The 19,817-nt window shown below is 45.7% G+C and overlaps 2 long non-coding RNA genes across 2 annotated transcripts; both read right to left on the reverse strand.

Moving 5' to 3' along the window:
• Positions 1–9,195: 9,195 nt before the first annotated feature.
• Positions 9,196–14,223, reverse strand: LOC140693394 (uncharacterized). Its single transcript, XR_012069130.1, has 3 exons — positions 14,084–14,223; positions 10,822–10,894; positions 9,196–9,449 (listed from the first exon to the last, which is right to left on the reverse strand). It is a non-coding gene; the product is annotated as an uncharacterized lncRNA (long non-coding RNA).
• A 252-nt stretch (positions 14,224–14,475) lies between these two features.
• LOC140693395 (uncharacterized) lies at positions 14,476–19,486 on the reverse strand. Its single transcript, XR_012069131.1, has 3 exons — positions 19,364–19,486; positions 16,102–16,174; positions 14,476–14,729 (listed from the first exon to the last, which is right to left on the reverse strand). It is a non-coding gene; the product is annotated as an uncharacterized lncRNA (long non-coding RNA).
• Between the last annotated feature and the right edge of the window lie 331 nt (positions 19,487–19,817).

Here is a 19,817-nt window from a genome sequence, read left to right on the forward strand (position 1 = left end):
TCGTATATCTCCCAAAACATTTCTATAAATTCTATTAAATTTTTAAAGACTGCAAATGAGATATCAACACAATGTCAAAACTGGAGTCTTCGGACAATCCCTCCCACCACGGCTGTATAGAAACAAAGAGATAAAAAAAAAATCACATTTCTGTGAAATGTATCTGGAAAGTGTTGATTCATCGATGCCCAGTTGACAGAGAAGCAGTGCAACCTGCGCTCACTCGCTCCCATGAACACAGCAATGGAAACATCCACTCACCCAGCCCTTGGCACAGGACACTTGCTGAAGAGAGGTCTGTTACTTCCAAAGACAGGATGAGGCCTCAGAACACCTGGAAGCAGGAGAAGGAAAAGCAGGGAATGGATACCAGTGCATGGTCTGAGCCCTGTTGATGGAGCAGTAAAGGTGAAACTCTCTTTAACTTGGACGCACACTCTCAAGTGGACAGGAGACATGGGATTGAAGGTGATGCGCTGAGTGTTAGAAGAGGGCACAGCAGATGCTTGGCTGACAGAACTCAAAGAATCCAGTGCAAAATATCCCCAGAGTTGATTCTGAGACCAAGCTCCGAGCTGCCAAATTTGAGGTAGCAGAGGCAGCGTTCAGGTGGGAATAGGGCTACGGATGATGGCACACGCTGAGTCTCAAGGATCTGGAGTGCGTTGTGGGATGTGGTGGGTCCTATCAAGAGAGCAAACCGACCTGGGACCCCAATGAGCAAGCAACCACCCTGGCGCGCGCAGTTGAATTTATCGATATGTCCCATGGCCACACCCAGTGCATCTGCAGGACCAGAGACCAACTTGGCATTTTGCCAATAGAGCATGTGTGGGGCTGAATCAGAGATATTGTGCATCGGGTCTGAGGGATCCAGGGGGCCTTGGGTTTGAATTCAGAATGAAAAGCCTTAGGATCTGCTACATTCATAACCTGGGCTGTGATTATGGTTTGGTTTGAGGCACAGGATGTGCAACAGCTCTGTGGTTGCCTTCGTGCACCCGTGCCACAAGGATGAGAGGACAAGGAAGTGTGGTCCAAGACCACAGCGTGAGAAGAGGAAGGATTTCCTTCAGTTTATCTCTCAAAAGCGGATGCTACATTTTTAATGGCACCGGCACTGTTCGGCAGCGAGGACACCAAGTTCGGGCTGCGGGATCATTCCAGCAGGCCCTGATGTGTGACATCCATAGATATGCTTCCACTGGTGTTTCTGTAGACAGAGAAGCTCTTGGAAGAACTGGTTTCAGTGGGACATTCCCGTGGCACTACAAAGCACAAGCGCACTCACACTCTGCTCTTCTGGAAACACTCCAAAATAACATAGAGTAGAATGCAGAGCTGAGAACCTTTAGAAGCTCCATTTCCACCAGAGGAAGTGTCCTGTGCTCTTTCAGATTTGTGAGATAAGCGTAATCAAAGTGAGGTTATCTAAATCGAAATAGTATCGGGTGTTCATCACAACAAAGGCAACACCAGCAATTGGAGATAGACCAGACAGCACACACAGGAACAGGACATGGCATCAAAGTCTAGGAAAATTTGTCCTCACAGAAATCCCATGCAATTGTGTAGAGCCAAGAGTCTAAAGTTTTCACTTAACCAAGCCCTAGAAGTCTACATTAGATACCTGAAATTACCTGACCAGTAGAGATGAAGAAATACAGTAAAAGGAAACGGAAGTACCATTTTCAGTTCCAAAGAGATTGAAGGCCCTAAAGATAAGCTTTCAGACAACTAGACTGCAAAACGCTCTCCAGAGCAAGTATTGAAAATGGAGGTGAGGGAAACACTGAAGAACAACAGTGTCTCAGAATCACAAAAGGCAGAATACCAGAAAAGGGGAAGAGAAAGCCTAAAGACGAGCCAAATAATCTCAGAAAACTCAGTGGATGAGAAAATATCAGGGCTAACATTCCGTCCTAATCAGACGAGATATTGCAGAGGGACGCGAGAAAGACCTTGAAGACAGGGGAACAGAAATCCCTCGGTCAGAAGCACACATAGGAAAGCAAGTGCAAACCAATGAAAACATTGCTGTTGAATCCTGGTTGAAGACAAGGCATGAAAGACTAAAATTCGAAAGAGTCCCAGATGGAAAAGCAAGAGATAAAGAAACAAACAATGTTTGAAAAGTTATGTGTACAAAAATCAGACTGAAACTTGCTGAAAGCCAAGATAGAATCATCTAGGCGAATTCAGGAAGTACACAGCGTCCAAAAGAGGTGGAATCCCAATAGACTTAGCAGCAGCTGTATGATCCAAATCAACAAAGTTCATGAGCATCCCAGTGATTTAAAATGCGCCTGGAGGAAAGCAACATAGTCACAAGAGAACCTCCAGAGGGGTTTCAGCTGCTATCTCAGCAGCAATATTGCAGGACAGGGAGGAGTGCCAGGACATAGACCATAGCTTGAATGGCAAAATGCTGCCATCTAGGGTAGCCTATGCCACATGACCACCATTTCTAATAAGAGCAGAGCTAGAGAATGCCACAGACCTGCAAATCTTAAAAGAATTCAGCAGTTCGAAACTTATCCTAAAAGAAAGGTTGAGAATTCTCCCCTGAAGGGATAAGCAGCAAGATGAAATGGAAAGAAGAAAACCCTTATTGGAAATGCAAGAAGAGCATGAGTGGAAAAGAAGAAACAAGAAGAAAGCAAGGAGGACATCAAAACCCTTAAGATGGGAGAGGGAAGCAGGAAATCATAGGGGATTGGAAGCACTATCTTAAGGGAGTCAGCTTATATGACTCTCTGTTGGAGGCAAACGGAGAGATGCATGGCCTGACGTGTTTGTAAAGCAAACGAGAAGCAGACCAAGAAAGAATCAAAAAAACAAACAACACAAAAAGGGTAGGGTAACATGAATATTCAAAAGAAATTACTCAAGGTGATGTCAAAGATCATTCAGTACGCATCGACCCAGTATCGCGGCTTGAATGTACTGAGCACACCTGTATTCGGAAATCAGAGGCGTGCATTTATATTCGTAAATATTGATTCATATGAGCATATCGTGACCTAACCCAAATGCCGATTTGGAATCCAATGGATTCCTAGTCCGTGATATAGCCTTGCAATTCTTCCAACAGGATGAATGAATGCCATCTTCTACACTACGTCGAGAAGAAATGGCACAAGCCTATAACAAGGAAAAGTAGCTCCGCAAAAGTGTACTAAGATCAAAAGAGACAGGCAGTAAAGTGCACATTGGGGATTGTATCAGTCCTAGGAATTTCAGCCCCCTTGAAACAAATGGATAGATGTCCCGTGAATGCGGGTGTTTCAGCAGAAATCAACCGACGGCTATGTATTGCGGGTGTGCCCATATTACAGGAACAATAGTTTCCCTTAGTGGGTCTCTGTGTACTGTGAACTGTTAGAAAGTTTAAAGACGTGTGAAACATTCAACTGAAAATGGACACACTTCCCTCCGTTGCTACAGTGCATACAGATCTGAACAAAAGGAAAGAGGGAAGAACAAAGGCCCATGGGACGCTAGTGGGTAGAATCACATTTACCTTAGGAACCTCTCGTCGGATGCAGCCCCTCCCCCAACACTGACAAGATGCAGCAGCCATTGGGGATGGCAGTTAGCGGTTGGATTCCAGGTGGAATGTTGGTGTGTACCGCGAGGCTTGTTGTGGCTGGTGGATCCTAGGTAACCGGGCAGAGTTCTGTGGGTGGATCAGTGCGATGGAGGTGCTGCCACCCTCTGTGGAGCTTGGCTTAGGTCTTTGGTCCGGGAAGCTGTGTCAGTTCGAGATACTGCTGCTGCCCAAAGACCTGAGTTCACGGGTCAGTTTCCAGAACCTGAAAGGGCAGACAGTGGAAGATCTGCCTGTCTTCAGCTTACTGGAGAGGCTCCGAGGTCCTTTCAGACTTGCCCAGTCCTGTTGAAGTCGACTTTATGGGAGACATGAAGAGAAGCTGGCCGAAAATATGGCTGCACGGATTGAGGAGAGATGCGAACACATTGATGAGAGATGTTCTGCTACAATAGAGAATACTGGCCTGGAGACAGCTTTAGAGGATAGCAGGCTCGAAAGGCATTCATGAGACATATTGAACCTCACTGATACTAGCAGAAACATACGGAGGGCCACCGTGGACTGGAGGAAGTTCCTCAATTCTCTGCTCCAAGAACGGGTCCAAGATCCCTGACGTCTAAAGAGAAGAGATGGCAGAGATGATAAAAACGCTCATGTTCTTGAAAGAGGTCAGATAATCCACACGACCCAAGGGGCAATTCCAAGCCATTCAGATCAAAGTGCACCAAGCCCAGGTAAGCCTTTTCCCAGGTTTGGGCCTAGCTATCAAGCACTTGCTCTTCCCTCCCCTCCACTCAGGCATCCATTTTGAGGGATCAGTACCTGAGCTGCAATGAAGCCAGTAAGAGAAGAGCAAGCCTCTCCTAGAATCGGAGTTCCTCTAGCTTCATTCTCTGTGAACAACAGGGAACCCCATAAAGGTCAAATACTCTCGTATGAAATAGATAGGAATTGAATACTTAGCTCCCACAAAGAAACGATGGCCTTCCGCTAGATTCAGCAAATGCTGGGTTTATGTCTTCTCTGGGGTGAAGGGAGTGTGGTAAGTGAGGGGAATCTTTGACTGAACTTGAATCTGTATTAGGCCTCCGTTTTTCAAGACAGTCTAGGTAAATATTCGAAGTCAGATAGTGAACGGAACTGTAAAAGTCGCCAATGACATGAAAGACACAGCTTATGTGGACCGTCTTTCAATTGAGTCAAGCCCCCGGGGGCAATCTATCATGGGGGTGCAGACTTGGTTGCATTCAAGTGCTTTACCCAACATGATCGGATGATTAAGCGTTCTCATCACTGATAGAAGAACACCTGGTTCTCAGTAGCCTAGCATAGCTGCAGCAGGATTCTCATAGCTATAATGCCTCTAGGTTCTTTGGATTCAAAGCTAAATGTATATATTTAGTTCGTTTTCTCTTGTATTTTCCTTGAGAGGGATGTTACACCTTGAAATGCCAACATTGACCAGTAGGTGTCATCGGGAGTAAAGGGCACCACATGCACAAGTGAATCCAAGCTTGGGGGTTATTTCATGTTTCCATTAGTTATTTCATGGTTCCTGTTGGTTTCGGAGGCTTCAACAGTAAAGAGCTGACAGGACCCCTTTAACAGTTCGGACTGCTAGTTTGCATTCTATCTGTCTATGTTTCCCTTAGAGCTGACAAAATGTTACCGAAATTGACAAGTCTGGCTTCTAGGTCGATTTAGTATGTTTCAGAAACTAACTTCATTTTCGTATAACTCCCAAAACATTTCTATAAATTCTATTAAATTTTTAAAGACTGCAAATGAGATATCAACACAATGTCAAAACTGGAGTCTTCGGACAATCCCTCCCACCACGGCTGTATAGAAACCAAGAGATAAAAAAAATCACATTTCTGTGAAATGTATCAGGAAAGTGTTGATTCATCGATGCCCAGTTGACAGAGAAGCAGTGCAACCTGCGCTCACTCGCTCCCATGAACACAGCAATGGAAACATCCACTCACCCAGCCCTTGGCACAGGACACTTGCTGAAGAGAGGTCTGTTACTTCCAAAGACAGGATGAGGCCTCAGAACACCTGGAAGCAGGAGAAGGAAAAGCAGGGAATGGATACCAGTGCATGGTCTGAGCCCTGTTGATGGAGCAGTAAAGGTGAAACTCTCTTTAACTTGGACGCACACTCTCAAGCGGACAGGAGACATGGGATTGAAGGTGATGCGCTGAGTGTTAGAAGAGTGCACAGCAGATGCTTGGCTGACAGAACTCAAAGAATCCAGTGCAAAATATCCCCACAGTTGATTCTGAGACCAAGATCCGAGCTGCCAAATTTGAGGTAGCAGAGGCAGCGTTCAGGGAGGGATAGGGCTACGGATGGTGGCAGACGCTGAGTCTCAGGGATCTGGAGTGCGTTGTGGGATGTGGTGGGTCCTATCAAGAGAGCAAACCGACCTGGGACCCCAATGAACAAGCAACCACCCTGGTGCGCGCAGTTGAAATTATCGATATGTCCCATGGCCACACCAAGTGCATCTGCAGGACCAGAGACCAATTTGGCATTTTGCCAATAGAGCATGTGTGGGGCTGAATCAGAGATATTGTGGATCGGGTCTGAGGGATCCAGGGGGCCTTGGGTTTGAATTCAGAATGAAAAGCCTTAGGATCTGCTACATTCATAACCTGGGCTGTGATTATGGTTTGGTTTGAGGCACAGGATGTGCAACAGCTCTGTGGTTGCCTTCGTGCACCCGTGCCACAAGGATGAGAGGACAAGGAAGTGTGGTCCAAGACCACAGCGTGGGAAGAGGAAGGATTTCCTTCAGTTTATCTCTCAAAAGCGGATGCTACATTTTGGATGGCACCGGCACTGTTCGGCAGCGAGGACACCAAGTTCGGGCTGCGGGATCATTCCAGCAGGCCCTGATGTGTGACATCCATAGATATGCTTCCACTGGTGTTTCTGTAGACAGAGAAGCTCTTGGAAGAACTGGTTTCAGTGGGACATTCCCGTGGCACTACAAAGCACAAGCGCACTCACACTCTGCTCTTCTGGAAACACTCCAAAATAACATAGAGTAGAATGCAGAGCTGAGAACCTTTAGAAGCTCCATTTCCACCAGAGGAAGTGTCCTGTGCTCTTTCAGATTTGTGAGATAAGCGTAATCAAAGTGAGGTTATCTAAATCGAAATAGTATGGGGTGTTCATCACAACAAAGGCAACACCAGCAATTGGAGATAGACAAGACAGCACACACAGGAACAGGACATGGCATCAAAGTCTAGGAAAATTTGTCCTCACAGAAATCCCATGCAATTGTGTAGAGCCAAGAGTCTAAAGTTTTCACTTAACCAAGCCCTAGAAGTCTACATTAGATACCTGAAATTACCTGACCAGTAGAGATGAAGAAATACAGTAAAAGGAAAAGGAAGTACCATTTTCAGTTCCAAAGAGATTGAAGGCCCTAAAGATAAGCTTTCAGACAACTAGACTGCAAAACGCTCTCCAGAGCAAGTATTGAAAATGGAGGTGAGGGAAACACTGAAGATCAACAGTGTCTCAGAATCACAAAAGGCAGAATACCAGAAAAGGGGAAGAGAAAGCCTAAAGACGAGCCAAATAATCTCAGAAAACTCAGTGGATGAGAAAATATCAGGGCTAACATTCCGTCCTAAGCAGACGAGATATTGCAGAGGGACGCGAGAAAGACCTTGAAGACAGGGGAACAGAAATCCCTCGGTCAGAAGCACACATAGGAAAGCAAGTGCAAACCAATGAAAACATTGCTGTTGAATCCAGGTTGAAGACAAGGCATGAAAGACTAAAATTCGAAAGAGTCCCAGATGGAAAAGCAAGAGATAAAGAAACAAACAATGTTTGAAAAGTTATGTGTAGAAAAATCAGACTGAAACTTGCTGAAAGCCAAGATAGAATCATCTAGGCGAATTCAGGAAGTACACAGCGTCCAAAAGAGGTGGAATCCCAATAGACTTAGCAGCAGATGTATGATCCAAATCAACAGAGTTCATGAGCATCCCAGTGATTTAAAATGCGCCTGGAGGAAAGCAACATAGTCACAAGAGAACCTCCAGAGGGGTTTCAGCTGCTATCTCAGCAGCAATATTGCAGGACAGGGAGGAGTGCCAGGACATAGACCATAGGTTGAATGGCAAAATGCTGCCATCTAGGGTAGCCTATGCCACATGACCACCATTTCTAATAACAGCAGAGCTAGAGAATGCCACAGACCTGCAAATCTTAAAAGAATTCAGCAGTTCGAAACTTATCCTAAAAGAAAGGTTGAGAATTCTCCCCTGAAGGGATAAGCAGCAAGATGAAATGGAAAGAAGAAAACCCTTATTGGAAATGCAAGAAGAGCATGAGTGGAAAAGAAGAAACAAGAAGAAAGCAAGGAGGACATCAAAACCCTTAAGATGGGAGAGGGAAGCAGGAAATCATAGGGGATTGGAAGCACTATCTTAAGGGAGTCAGCTTATATGACTCTCTGTTGGAAGCAAACGGAGAGATGCATGGCCTGACGTGTTTGCAAAGCAAACGAGAAGCAGACCAAGAAAGAATCAAACAAACAAACAGCACAAAAAGTGTAGGGTAACATGAATATTCAAAAGAAATTACTCAAGGTGATGTCAAAGATCATTCAGTACGCATCGACCCAGTATCGCGGCTTGAATGTACTCAGCACACCTGTATTCGGAAATCAGAGGCGTGCATTTATATTCGTAAATATTGATTCATATGAGCATATCGTGACCTAACCCAAATGCCGATTTGGAATCCAATGGATTCCTAGTCCGTGATATAGCCTTGCAAGTCTTCCAACAGGATGAATGAATGCCATCTTCTACACTACGTCGAGAAGAAATGGCACAAGCCTATAACAAGGAAAAGTAGCTCCGCAAAAGTGTACTAAGATCAAAAGAGACAGGCAGTAAAGTGCACATTGGGGATTGTATCATTCCTAGGAATTTCAGCCCCCTTGAAACAAATGGATAGATGTCCCGTGAATGCGGGTGTTTCAGCAGAAATCAACCGACGGCTATGTATTGCGGGTGTGCCCATATTACAGGAAAAATAGTTTCCCTTAGTGGGTCTCTGTGTACTGTGAACTGTTAGAAAGTTTAAAGACGTGTGAAACATTCAACTGAAAATGGACACACTTCCCTCCGTTGCTACAGTGCATACAGATCTGAACAAAAGGAAAGAGGGAAGAACAAAGGCCCATGGGACGCTAGTGGGTAGAATCACATTTACCTTAGGAACCTCTCGCCGGATGCAGCCCCTCCCCCAACACTGACAAGATGCAGCAGCCATTGGGGATGGCAGTTAGCGGTTGGATTCCAGGTGGAATGTTGGTGTGTACCGCGAGGCTTGTTGTGGCTGGTGGATCCTAGGTAACCGGGCAGAGTTCTGTGGGTGGATCAGTGCGATGGAGGGGCTGCCGCCCTCTGTGGAGCTTGGCTTAGGTCTTTGGTCCGGGAAGCTGTGTCAGTTCGAGATACTGCTGCTGCCCAAAGACCTGAGTTCACGGGTCAGTTTCCAGAACCTGAAAGGGCAGACAGTGGAAGATCTGCCTGTCTTCAGCTTACTGGAGAGGCTCCGAGGTCCTTTCAGACTTGCCCAGTCCTGTTGAAGTCGACTTTATGGGAGACACGAAGAGAAGCTGGCCGAAAACATGGCTGCACGGATTGAGGAGAGATGCGAACACATTGATGAGAGATGTTCTGCTACAATAGAGAATACTGGCCTGGAGACAGCTGTAGAGGATAGCAGGCTCGAAAGGCATTCATGAGACATATTGAACCTCGCTGATACTAGCAGAAACCTACGGAGGGCCACCGTGGACTGGAGGAAGTTCCTCAATTCTCTGCTCCAAGAACGGGTCCAAGATCCCTGACGTCTAAAGAGAAGAGATGGCAGAGATGATAAAAACGCTCATGTTCTTGAAAGAGGTCAGATAATCCACACGACCCAAGGGGCAATTCCAAGCCATTCAGATCAAAGTGCACCAAGCCCAGGTAAGCCTTTTCCCAGGTTTGGGCCTAGCTATCAAGCACTTGCTCTTCCCTCCCCTCCACTCAGGCATCCATTTTGAGGGATCAGTACCTGAGCTGCAATGAAGCCAGTAAGAGAAGAGCAAGCCTCTCCTAGAATCAGAGTTCCTCTAGCTTCATTCTCTGTGAACAACAGGGAACCCCATAAAGGTCAAATACTCTCGTATGAAATAGATAGGAATTGAATACTTAGCTCCCACAAAGAAACGATGGCCTTCCGCTAGATTCAGCAAATGCTGGGTTTCTGTCTTCTCTGGGGTGAAGGGAGTGTGGTAAGTGAGGGGAATCTTTGACTGAACTTGAATCTGTATTAGGCCTCCGTTTTTCAAGACAGTCTAGGTAAATATTCGAAGTCAGATAGTGAACGGAACTGTAAAAGTCGCCAATGACATGAAAGACACAGCTTATGTGGACCGTCTTTCAATTGAGTCAAGCCCCCGGGGGCAATCTATCATGGGGGTGCAGACTTGGTTGCATTCAAGTGCTTTACCCAACATGATCGGATGATTAAGCGTTCTCATCACTGATAGAAGAACACCTGGTTCTCAGTAGCCTAGCATAGCTGCAGCAGGATTCTCATAGCTATAATGCCTCTAGGTTCTTTGGATTCAAAGCTAAATGTATATATTTAGTTCGTTTTCTCTTGTATTTTCCTTGAGAGGTATGTTACACTTTGAAATGCCAACATTGACCAGTAGGTGTCATCGGGAGTAAAGGGCACCACATGCACAAGTGAATCCAAGCTTGGGGGTTATTTCATGTTTCCATTAGTTATTTCATGGTTCCTGTTGGTTTCGGAGGCTTCAACAGTAAAGAGCTGACAGGACCCCTTTAACAGTTCGGACTGCTAGTTTGCATTTTATCTGTCTATGTTTCCCTTAGAGCTGACAAAATGTTACCGAAATTGACAAGTCTGGCTTCTAGGTCGATTTAGTATGTTTCAGAAACTAACTTCATTTTCGTATAACTCCCAAAACATTTCTATAAATTCTATTAAATTTTTAAAGACTGCAAATGAGATATCCACACAATGTCAAAACTGGAGTCTTCGGACAATCCCTCCCACCACGGCTGTATAGAAACCAAGAGATAAAAAAAATCACATTTCTGTGAAATGTATCTGGAAAGTGTTGATTCATCGATGCCCAGTTGACAGAGAAGCAGTGCAACCTGCGCTCACTCGCTCCCATGAACACAGCAATGGAAACATCCACTCACCCAGCCCTTGGCACAGGACACTTGCTGAAGAGAGGTCTGTTACTTCCAAAGACAGGATGAGGCCTCAGAACACCTGGAAGCAGGAGAAGGAAAAGCAGGGAATGGATACCAGTGCATGGTCTGAGCCCTGTTGATGGAGCAGTAAAGGTGAAACTCTCTTTAACTTGGACGCACACTCTCAAGCGGACAGGAGACATGGGATTGAAGGTGATGCGCTGAGTGTTAGAAGAGTGCACAGCAGATGCTTGACTGACAGAACTCAAAGAATCCAGTGCAAAATATCCCCAGAGTTGATTCTGAGACCAAGATCCGAGCTGCCAAATTTGAGGTAGCAGAGGCAGCGTTCAGGGAGGGATAGGGCTACGGATGGTGGCAGACGCTGAGTCTCAGGGATCTGGAGTGCGTTGTGGGATGTGGTGGGTCCTATCAAGAGAGCAAACCGACCTGGGACCCCAATGAACAAGCAACCACCCTGGTGCGCGCAGTTGAATTTATCGATATGTCCCATGGCCACACCAAGTGCATCTGCAGGACCAGAGACCAATTTGGCATTTTGCCAATAGAGCATGTGTGGGGCTGAATCAGAGATATTGTGGATCGGGTCTGAGGGATCCAGGGGGCCTTGGGTTTGAATTCAGAATGAAAAGCCTTAGGATCTGCTACATTCATAACCTGGGCTGTGATTATGGTTTGGTTTGAGGCACAGGATATGCAACAGCTCTGTGGTTGCCTTCGTGCACCCGTGCCACAAGGATGAGAGGACAAGGAAGTGTGGTCCAAGACCACAGCGTGGGAAGAGGAAGGATTTCCTTCAGTTTATCTCTCAAAAGCGGATGCTACATTTTGGATGGCACCGGCACTGTTCGGCAGCGAGGACACCAAGTTCGGGCTGCGGGATCATTCCAGCAGGCCCTGATGTGTGACATCCATAGATATGCTTCCACTGGTGTTTCTGTAGACAGAGAAGCTCTTGGAAAAACTGGTTACAGTGGGACATTCCCGTGGCACTACAAAGCACAAGCGCACTCACACTCTGCTCTTCTGGAAACACTCCAAAATAACATAGAGTAGAATGCAGAGCTGAGAACCTTTAGAAGCTCCATTTCCACCATAGGAAGTGTCCTGTGCTCTTTCAGATTTGTGAGATAAGCGTAATCAAAGTGAGGTTATCTAAATCGAAATAGTATGGGGTGTTCATCACAACAAAGGCAACACCAGCAATTGGAGATAGACCAGACAGCACACACAGGAACAGGACATGGCATCAAAGTCTAGGAAAATTTGTCCTCACAAAAATCCCATGCAATTGTGTAGAGCCAAGAGTCTAAAGTTTTCACTTAACCAAGCCCAAGAAGTCTACATTAGATACCTGAAATTACCTGACCAGTAGAGATGAAGAAATACAGTAAAAGGAAAAGGAAGTACCATTTTCAGTTCCAAAGAGATTGAAGGCCCTAAAGATAAGCTTTCAGACAACTAGACTGCAAAACGCTCTCCAGAGCAAGTATTGAAAATGGAGGTGAGGGAAACACTGAAGAACAACAGTGTCTCAGAATCACAAAAGGCAGAATACCAGAAAAGGGGAAGAGAAAGCCTAAAGACGAGCCAAATAATCTCAGAAAACTCAGTGGATGAGAAAATATCAGGGCTAACATTCCGTCCTAAGCAGACGAGATATTGCAGAGGGACACGAGAAAGATCTTGAAGACAGGGGAACAGAAATCCCTCGGTCAGAAGCACACATAGGAAAGCAAGTGCAAACCAATGAAAACATTGCTGTTGAATCCTGGTTGAAGACAAGGCATGAAAGAATAAAATTCGAAAGAGTCCCAGATGGAAAAGCAAGAGATAAAGAAACAAACAATGTTTGAAAAGTTATGTGTAGAAAAATAAGACTGAAACTTGCTGAAAGCCAAGATAGAATCATCTAGGCGAATTCAGGAAGTACACAGCGTCCAAAAGAGGTGGAATCCCAATAGACTTAGCAGCAGCTGTATGATCCAAATCAACAGAGTTCATGAGCATCCCAGTGATTTAAGATGCGCCGGGAGGAAAGCAACATAGTCACAAGAGAACCTCCAGAGGGGTTTCAGCTGCTATCTCAGCAGCAATATTGCAGGACAGGGAGGAGTGCCAGGACATAGACCATAGCTTGAATGGCAAAATGCTGCCATCTAGGGTAGCCTAAGCCACATGACCACCATTTCTAATAACAGCAGAGCTAGAGAATGCCACAGACCTGTAAATCTTAAAAGAATTCAGCAGTTCGAAACTTATCCTAAAAGAAAGGTTGAGAATTCTCCCCTGAAGGGATAAGCAGCAAGATGAAATGGAAAGAAGAAAACCCTTATTGGAAATGCAAGAAGAGCATGAGTGGAAAAAAAGAAACAAGAAGAAGGCAAGGAGGACATCAAAACCCTAAAGATGGGAGAGGGAAGCAGGAAATCATAGGGGATTGGAAGCACTATCTTAAGGGAGTCAGCTTATATGACTCTCTGTTGGAAGCAAACGGAGAGATGCATGGCCTGACGTGTTTGCAAAGCAAACGAGAAGCAGACCAAGAAAGAATCAAACAAACAAACAACACAAAAAGGGTAGGGTAACATGAATATTCAAAAGAAATTACTCAAGGTGATGTCAAAGATCATTCAGTACGCATCGACCCAGTATCGCGGCTTGAATGTATTCAGCACACCTGTATTCGGAAATCAGAGGCGTGAATTTATATTCATAAATATTGATTCATATGAGCATATCGTGACCTAACCCAAATGCCGATTTGGAATCCAATGGATTCCTAGTCCGTGATATAGCCTTGCAAGTCTTCCAACAGGATGAATGAATGCCATCTTCTACACTACGTCGAGAAGAAATGGCACAAGCCTATAACAAGGAAAAGTAGCTCCGCAAAAGTGTACTAAGATCAAAAGAGACAGGCAGTAACGTGCACATTGGGGATTGTATCAGTCCTAGGAATTTCAGCCCCCTTGAAACAAATGGATAGATGTCCCGTGAATGCGGGTGTTTCAGCAGAAATCAACCGACGGCTATGTATTGCGGGTGTGCCCATATTACAGGAACAATAGTTTCCCTTAGTGGGTCTCTGTGTACTGTGAACTGTTAGAAAGTTTAAAGACGTGTGAAACATTCAACTGAAAATGGACACACTTCCCTCCGTTGCTACAGTGCATACAGATCTGAACAAAAGGAAAGAGGGAAGAACAAAGGCCCATGGGACGCTAGTGGGTAGAATCACATTTACCTTAGGAACCTCTCCTCGGATGCAGCCCCTCCCCCAACACTGACAAGATGCAGCAGCCATTGGGGATGGCAGTTAGCGGTCGGATTCCAGGCGGAATGTTGGTGTGTACCGCGAGGCTTGTTGTGGCTGGTGGATCCTAGGTAACCGGGCAGAGTTCTGTGGGTGGATCAGTGCGATGGAGGGGCTGCCGCCCTCTGTGGAGCTTGGCTTAGTTCTTTGGTCCGGGAAGCTGTGTCAGTTCGAGATACTGCTGCTGCCCAAAGACCTGAGTTCACGGGTCAGTTTCCAGAACCTGAAAGGGCATACAGTGGAAGAACTGCCTGTCTTCAGCTTACTGGAGAGGCTCCGAGGTCCTTTCAGACTTGCCCAGTCCTGTTGAAGTCGACTTTATGGGAGACACGAAGAGAAGCTGGCCGAAAACATGGCTGCACGGATTGAGGAGAGATGCGAACACATTGATGAGAGATGTTCTGCTACAATAGAGAATACTGGCCTGGAGACAGCTGTAGAGGATAGCAGGCTCGAAAGGCATTCATGAGACATATTGAACCTCGCTGATACTAGCAGAAACCTACGGAGGGCCACCGTGGACTGGAGGAAGTTCCTCAATTCTCTGCTCCAAGAACGGGTCCAAGATCCCTGACGTCTAAAGAGAAGAGATGGCAGAGATGATAAAAACGCTCATGTTCTTGAAAGAGGTCAGATAATCCACACGACCCAAGGGGCAATTCCAAGCCATTCAGATCAAAGTGCACCAAGCCCAGGTAAGCCTTTTCCCAGGTTTGGGCCTAGCTATCAAGCACTTGCTCTTCCCTCCCCTCCACTCAGGCATCCATTTTGAGGGATCAGTACCTGAGCTGCAATGAAGCCAGTAAGAGAAGAGCAAGCCCCTCCTAGAATCAGAGTTCCACTAGCTTCATCCTCTGTGAACAACAGGGAACCCCATAAAGGTCAAATACTCTCGTATGAAATAGATAGGTATTGAATACTTAGCTCCCACAAAGAAACGATGGCCTTCCGCTAGATTCAGCAAATGCTGGGTTTATGTCTTCTCTGGGGTGAAGGGAGTGTGGTAAGTGAGGGGAATCTTTGACTGAACTTGAATCTGTATTAGGCCTCCGTTTTTCAAGACAGTCTAGGTAAATATTCGAAGTCAGATAGTGAACGGAACTGTAAAAGTCGCCAATGACATGAAAGACACAGCTTATGTGGACCGTCTTTCAATTGAGTCAAGCCCCCGGGGGCAATCTATCATGGGGGTGCAGACTTGGTTGCATTCAAGTGCTTTACCCAACATGATCGGATGATTAAGCGTTCTCATCACTGATAGAAGAACACCTGGTTCTCAGTAGCCTAGCATAGCTGCAGCAGGATTCTCATAGCTATAATGCCTCTAGTTTCTTTGGATTCAAAGCTAAATGTATATATTTAGTTCGTTTTCTCTTGTATTTTCCTTGAGAGGGATGTTACACCTTGAAATGCCAACATTGACCAGTAGGTGTCATCGGGAGTAAAGGGCACCACATGCACAAGTGAATCCAAGCTTGGGGGTTATTTCATGTTTCCATTAGTTATTTCATGGTTCCTCTTGGTTTCGGAGGCTTCAACAGTAAAGAGCTGACAGGACCCCTTTAACAGTTCGGACTGCTAGTTTGCATTCTATCTGTCTATGTTTCCCTTAGAGCTGACAAAATGTTACCGAAATTGACAAGTCTGGCTTCTAGGTCGATTTAGTATGTTTCAGAAACTAACTTCATTTTCGTATAACTCCCAAAACATTTCTATAAATTCTATTAAATTTTTAAAGACTGCAAATGAGATATCCACACAATGTCAAAACTGGAGTCTTCGGACAATCCCTCCCACCACGGCTGTATAGAAACCAAGAGATAAAAAAAATCACATTTCTGTGAAATGTATCTGGAAAGTGTTGATTCATCGATGCCCAGTTGACAGAGAAGCAGTGCAACCTGCGCTCACTCGCTCCCATGAACACAGCAATGGAAACATCCACTCACCCAGCCCTTGGCACAGGACACTTGCTGAAGAGAGGTCTGTTACTTCCAAAGACAGGATGAGGCCTCAGAACACCTGGAAGCAGGAGAAGGAAAAGCAGGGAATGGATACCAGTGCATGGTCTGAGCCCTGTTGATGGAGCAGTAAAGGTGAAACTCTCTTTAACTTGGACGCACACTCTCAAGCGGACAGGAGACATGGGATTGAAGGTGATGCGCTGAGTGTTAGAAGAGTGCACAGCAGATGCTTGGCTGACAGAACTCAAAGAATCCAGTGCAAAATATCCCCACAGTTGATTCTGAGACCAAGATCCGAGCTGCCAAATTTGAGGTAGCAGAGGCAGCGTTCAGGGAGGGATAGGGCTACGGATGGTGGCAGACGCTGAGTCTCAGGGATCTGGAGTGCGTTGTGGGATGTGGTGGGTCCTATCAAGAGAGCAAACCGACCTGGGACCCCAATGAACAAGCAACCACCCTGGTGCGCGCAGTTGAAATTATCGATATGTCCCATGGCCACACCCAGTGCATCTGCAGGACCAGAGACCAATTTGGCATTTTGCCAATAGAGCATGTGTGGGGCTGAATCAGAGATATTGTGGATCGGGTCTGAGGGATCCAGGGGGCCTTGGGTTTGAATTCAGAATGAAAAGCCTTAGGATCTGCTACATTCATAACCTGGGCTGTGATTATGGTTTGGTTTGAGGCACAGGATGTGCAACAGCTCTGTGGTTGCCTTCGTGCACCCGTGCCACAAGGATGAGAGGACAAGGAAGTGTGGTCCAAGACCACAGCGTGAGAAGAGGAAGGATTTCCTTCAGTTTATCTCTCAAAAGCGGATGCTACATTTTGGATGGCACCGGCACTGTTCGGCAGCGAGGACACCAAGTTCGGGCTGCGGGATCATTCCAGCAGGCCCTGATGTGTGACATCCATAGATATGCTTCCACTGGTGTTTCTGTAGACAGAGAAGCTCTTGGAAGAACTGGTTTCAGTGGGACATTCCCGTGGCACTACAAAGCACAAGCGCACTCACACTCTGCTCTTCTGGAAACACTCCAAAATAACATAGAGTAGAATGCAGAGCTGAGAACCTTTAGAAGCTCCATTTCCACCAGAGGAAGTGTCCTGTGCTCTTTCAGATTTGTGAGATAAGCGTAATCAAAGTGAGGTTATCTAAATCGAAATAGTATGGGGTGTTCATCACAACAAAGGCAACACCAGCAATTGGAGATAGACCAGACAGCACACACAGGAACAGGACATGGCATCAAAGTCTAGGAAAATTTGTCCTCACAGAAATCCCATGCAATTGTGTAGAGCCAAGAGTCTAAAGTTTTCACTTAACCAAGCCCTAGAAGTCTACATTAGATACCTGAAATTACCTGACCAGTAGAGATGAAGAAATACAGTAAAAGGAAAAGGAAGTACCATTTTCAGTTCCAAAGAGATTGAAGGCCCTAAAGATAAGCTTTCAGACAACTAGACTGCAAAACGCTCTCCAGAGCAAGTATTGAAAATGGAGGTGAGGGAAACACTGAAGAACAACAGTGTCTCAGAATCACAAAAGGCAGAATACCAGAAAAGGGGAAGAGAAAGCCTAAAGACGAGCCAAATAATCTCAGAAAACTCAGTGGATGAGAAAATATCAGGGCTAACATTCCGTCCTAAGCAGACGAGATATTGCAGAGGGACGCGTGAATGACTTTGAAGACAGGGGAACACAAATCCCTGGGTCAGAAGCACACATAGCAAAGCAAGTGCAAACCAATGAAAACATTGCTGTTGAATCCTGGTTGAAGACAAGGCATGAAAGACTAAAATTCGAAAGAGTCCCAGATGGAAAAGCAAGAGATAAAGAAACAAACAATGTTTGAAAAGTTATGTGTAGAAAAATCAGACTGAAACTTGCTGAAAGCCAAGATAGAATCATCTAGGCGAATTCAGGAAGTACACAGCGTCCAAAAGAGGTGGAATCCGAATAGACTTAGCAGCAGCTGTATGATCCAAATCAACAGAGTTCATGAGCATCCCAGTGATTTAAAATGCGCCTGGAGGAAAGCAACATAGTCACAAGAGAACCTCCAGAGGGGTTTCAGCTGCTATCTCAGCAGCAATATTGCAGGACAGGGAGGAGTGCCAGGACATAGACCATAGCTTGAATGGCAAAATGCTGCCATCTAGGGTAGCCTATGCCACATGACCACCATTTCTAATAACAGCAGAGCTAGAGAATGCCAGAGACCTGCAAATCTTAAAAGAATTCAGCAGTTCGAAACTTATCCTAAGAGAAAGGTTGAGAATTCTCCCCTGAAGGGATTAGCAGCAAGATGAAATGGAAAGAAGAAAACCCTTATTGGAAATGCAAGAAGAGCATGAGTGGAAAAGAAGAAACAAGAAGAAAGCAAGGAGGACATCAAAACCCTTAAGATGGGAGAGGGAAGCAGGAAATCATAGGGGATTGGAAGCACTATCTTAAGGGAGTCAGCTTATATGACTCTCTGTTGGAAGCAAACGGAGAGATGCATGGCCTGACGTGTTTGCAAAGCAAACGAGAAGCAGACCAAGAAAGAATCAAACAAACAAACAACACAAAAAGGGTAGGGTAACATGAATATTCAAAAGAAATTACTCAAGGTGATGTCAAGGATCATTCAGTACGCATCGACCCAGTATCGCGGCTTGAATGTACTCAGCACACCTGTATTCGGAAATCAGAGGCGTGCATTTATATTCGTAAATATTGATTCATTTGAGCATATCGTGACCTAACCCAAATGCCGATTTGGAATCCAATGGATTCCTAGTCCGTGATATAGCCTTGCAAGTCTTCCAACAGGATGAATGAATGCCATCTTCTACACTACGTCGAGAAGAAATGGCACAAGCCTATAACAAGGAAAAGTAGCTCCGCAAAAGTGTACTAAGATCAAAAGAGACAGGCAGTAAAGTGCACATTGGGGATTGTATCAGTCCTAGGAATTTCAGCCCCCTTGAAACAAATGGATAGTTGTCCCGTGAATGCGGGTGTTTCAGCAGAAATCAACCGACGGCTATGTATTGCGGGTGTGCCCATATTACAGGAACAATAGTTTCCCTTAGTGGGTCTCTGTGTACTGTGAACTGTTAGAAAGTTTAAAGACGTGTGAAACATTCAACTGAAAATGGACACACTTCCCTCCGTTGCTACAGTGCATACAGATCTGAACAAAAGGAAAGAGGGAAGAACAAAGGCCCATGGGACGCTAGTGGGTAGAATCACATTTACCTTAGGAACCTCTCGCCGGATGCAGCCCCTCCCCCAACACTGACAAGATGCAGCAGCCATTGGGGATGGCAGTTAGCGGTTGGATTCCAGGTGGAATGTTGGTGTGTACTGCGAGGCTTGTTGTGGCTGGTGGATCCTAGGTAACCGGGCAGAGTTCTGTGGGTGGATCAGTGCGATGGAGGGGCTGCCGCCCTCTGTGGAGCTTGGCTTAGGTCTTTGGTCCGGGAAGCTGTGTCAGTTCGAGATACTGCTGCTGCCCAAAGACCTGAGTTCACGGGTCAGTTTCCATAACCTGAAAGGGCAGACAGTGGAAGATCTGCCTGTCTTCAGCTTACTGGAGAGGCTCCGAGGTCCTTTCAGACTTGCCCAGTCCTGTTGAAGTCGACTTTATGGGAGACACGAAGAGAAGCTGGCCGAAAACATGGCTGCACGGATTGAGGAGAGATGCGAACAC

Source organism: Vicugna pacos, unplaced genomic scaffold (genome assembly GCF_048564905.1).
Source record: "Vicugna pacos unplaced genomic scaffold, VicPac4 scaffold_19, whole genome shotgun sequence".
NCBI lineage: Eukaryota > Metazoa > Chordata > Mammalia > Artiodactyla > Camelidae > Vicugna > Vicugna pacos.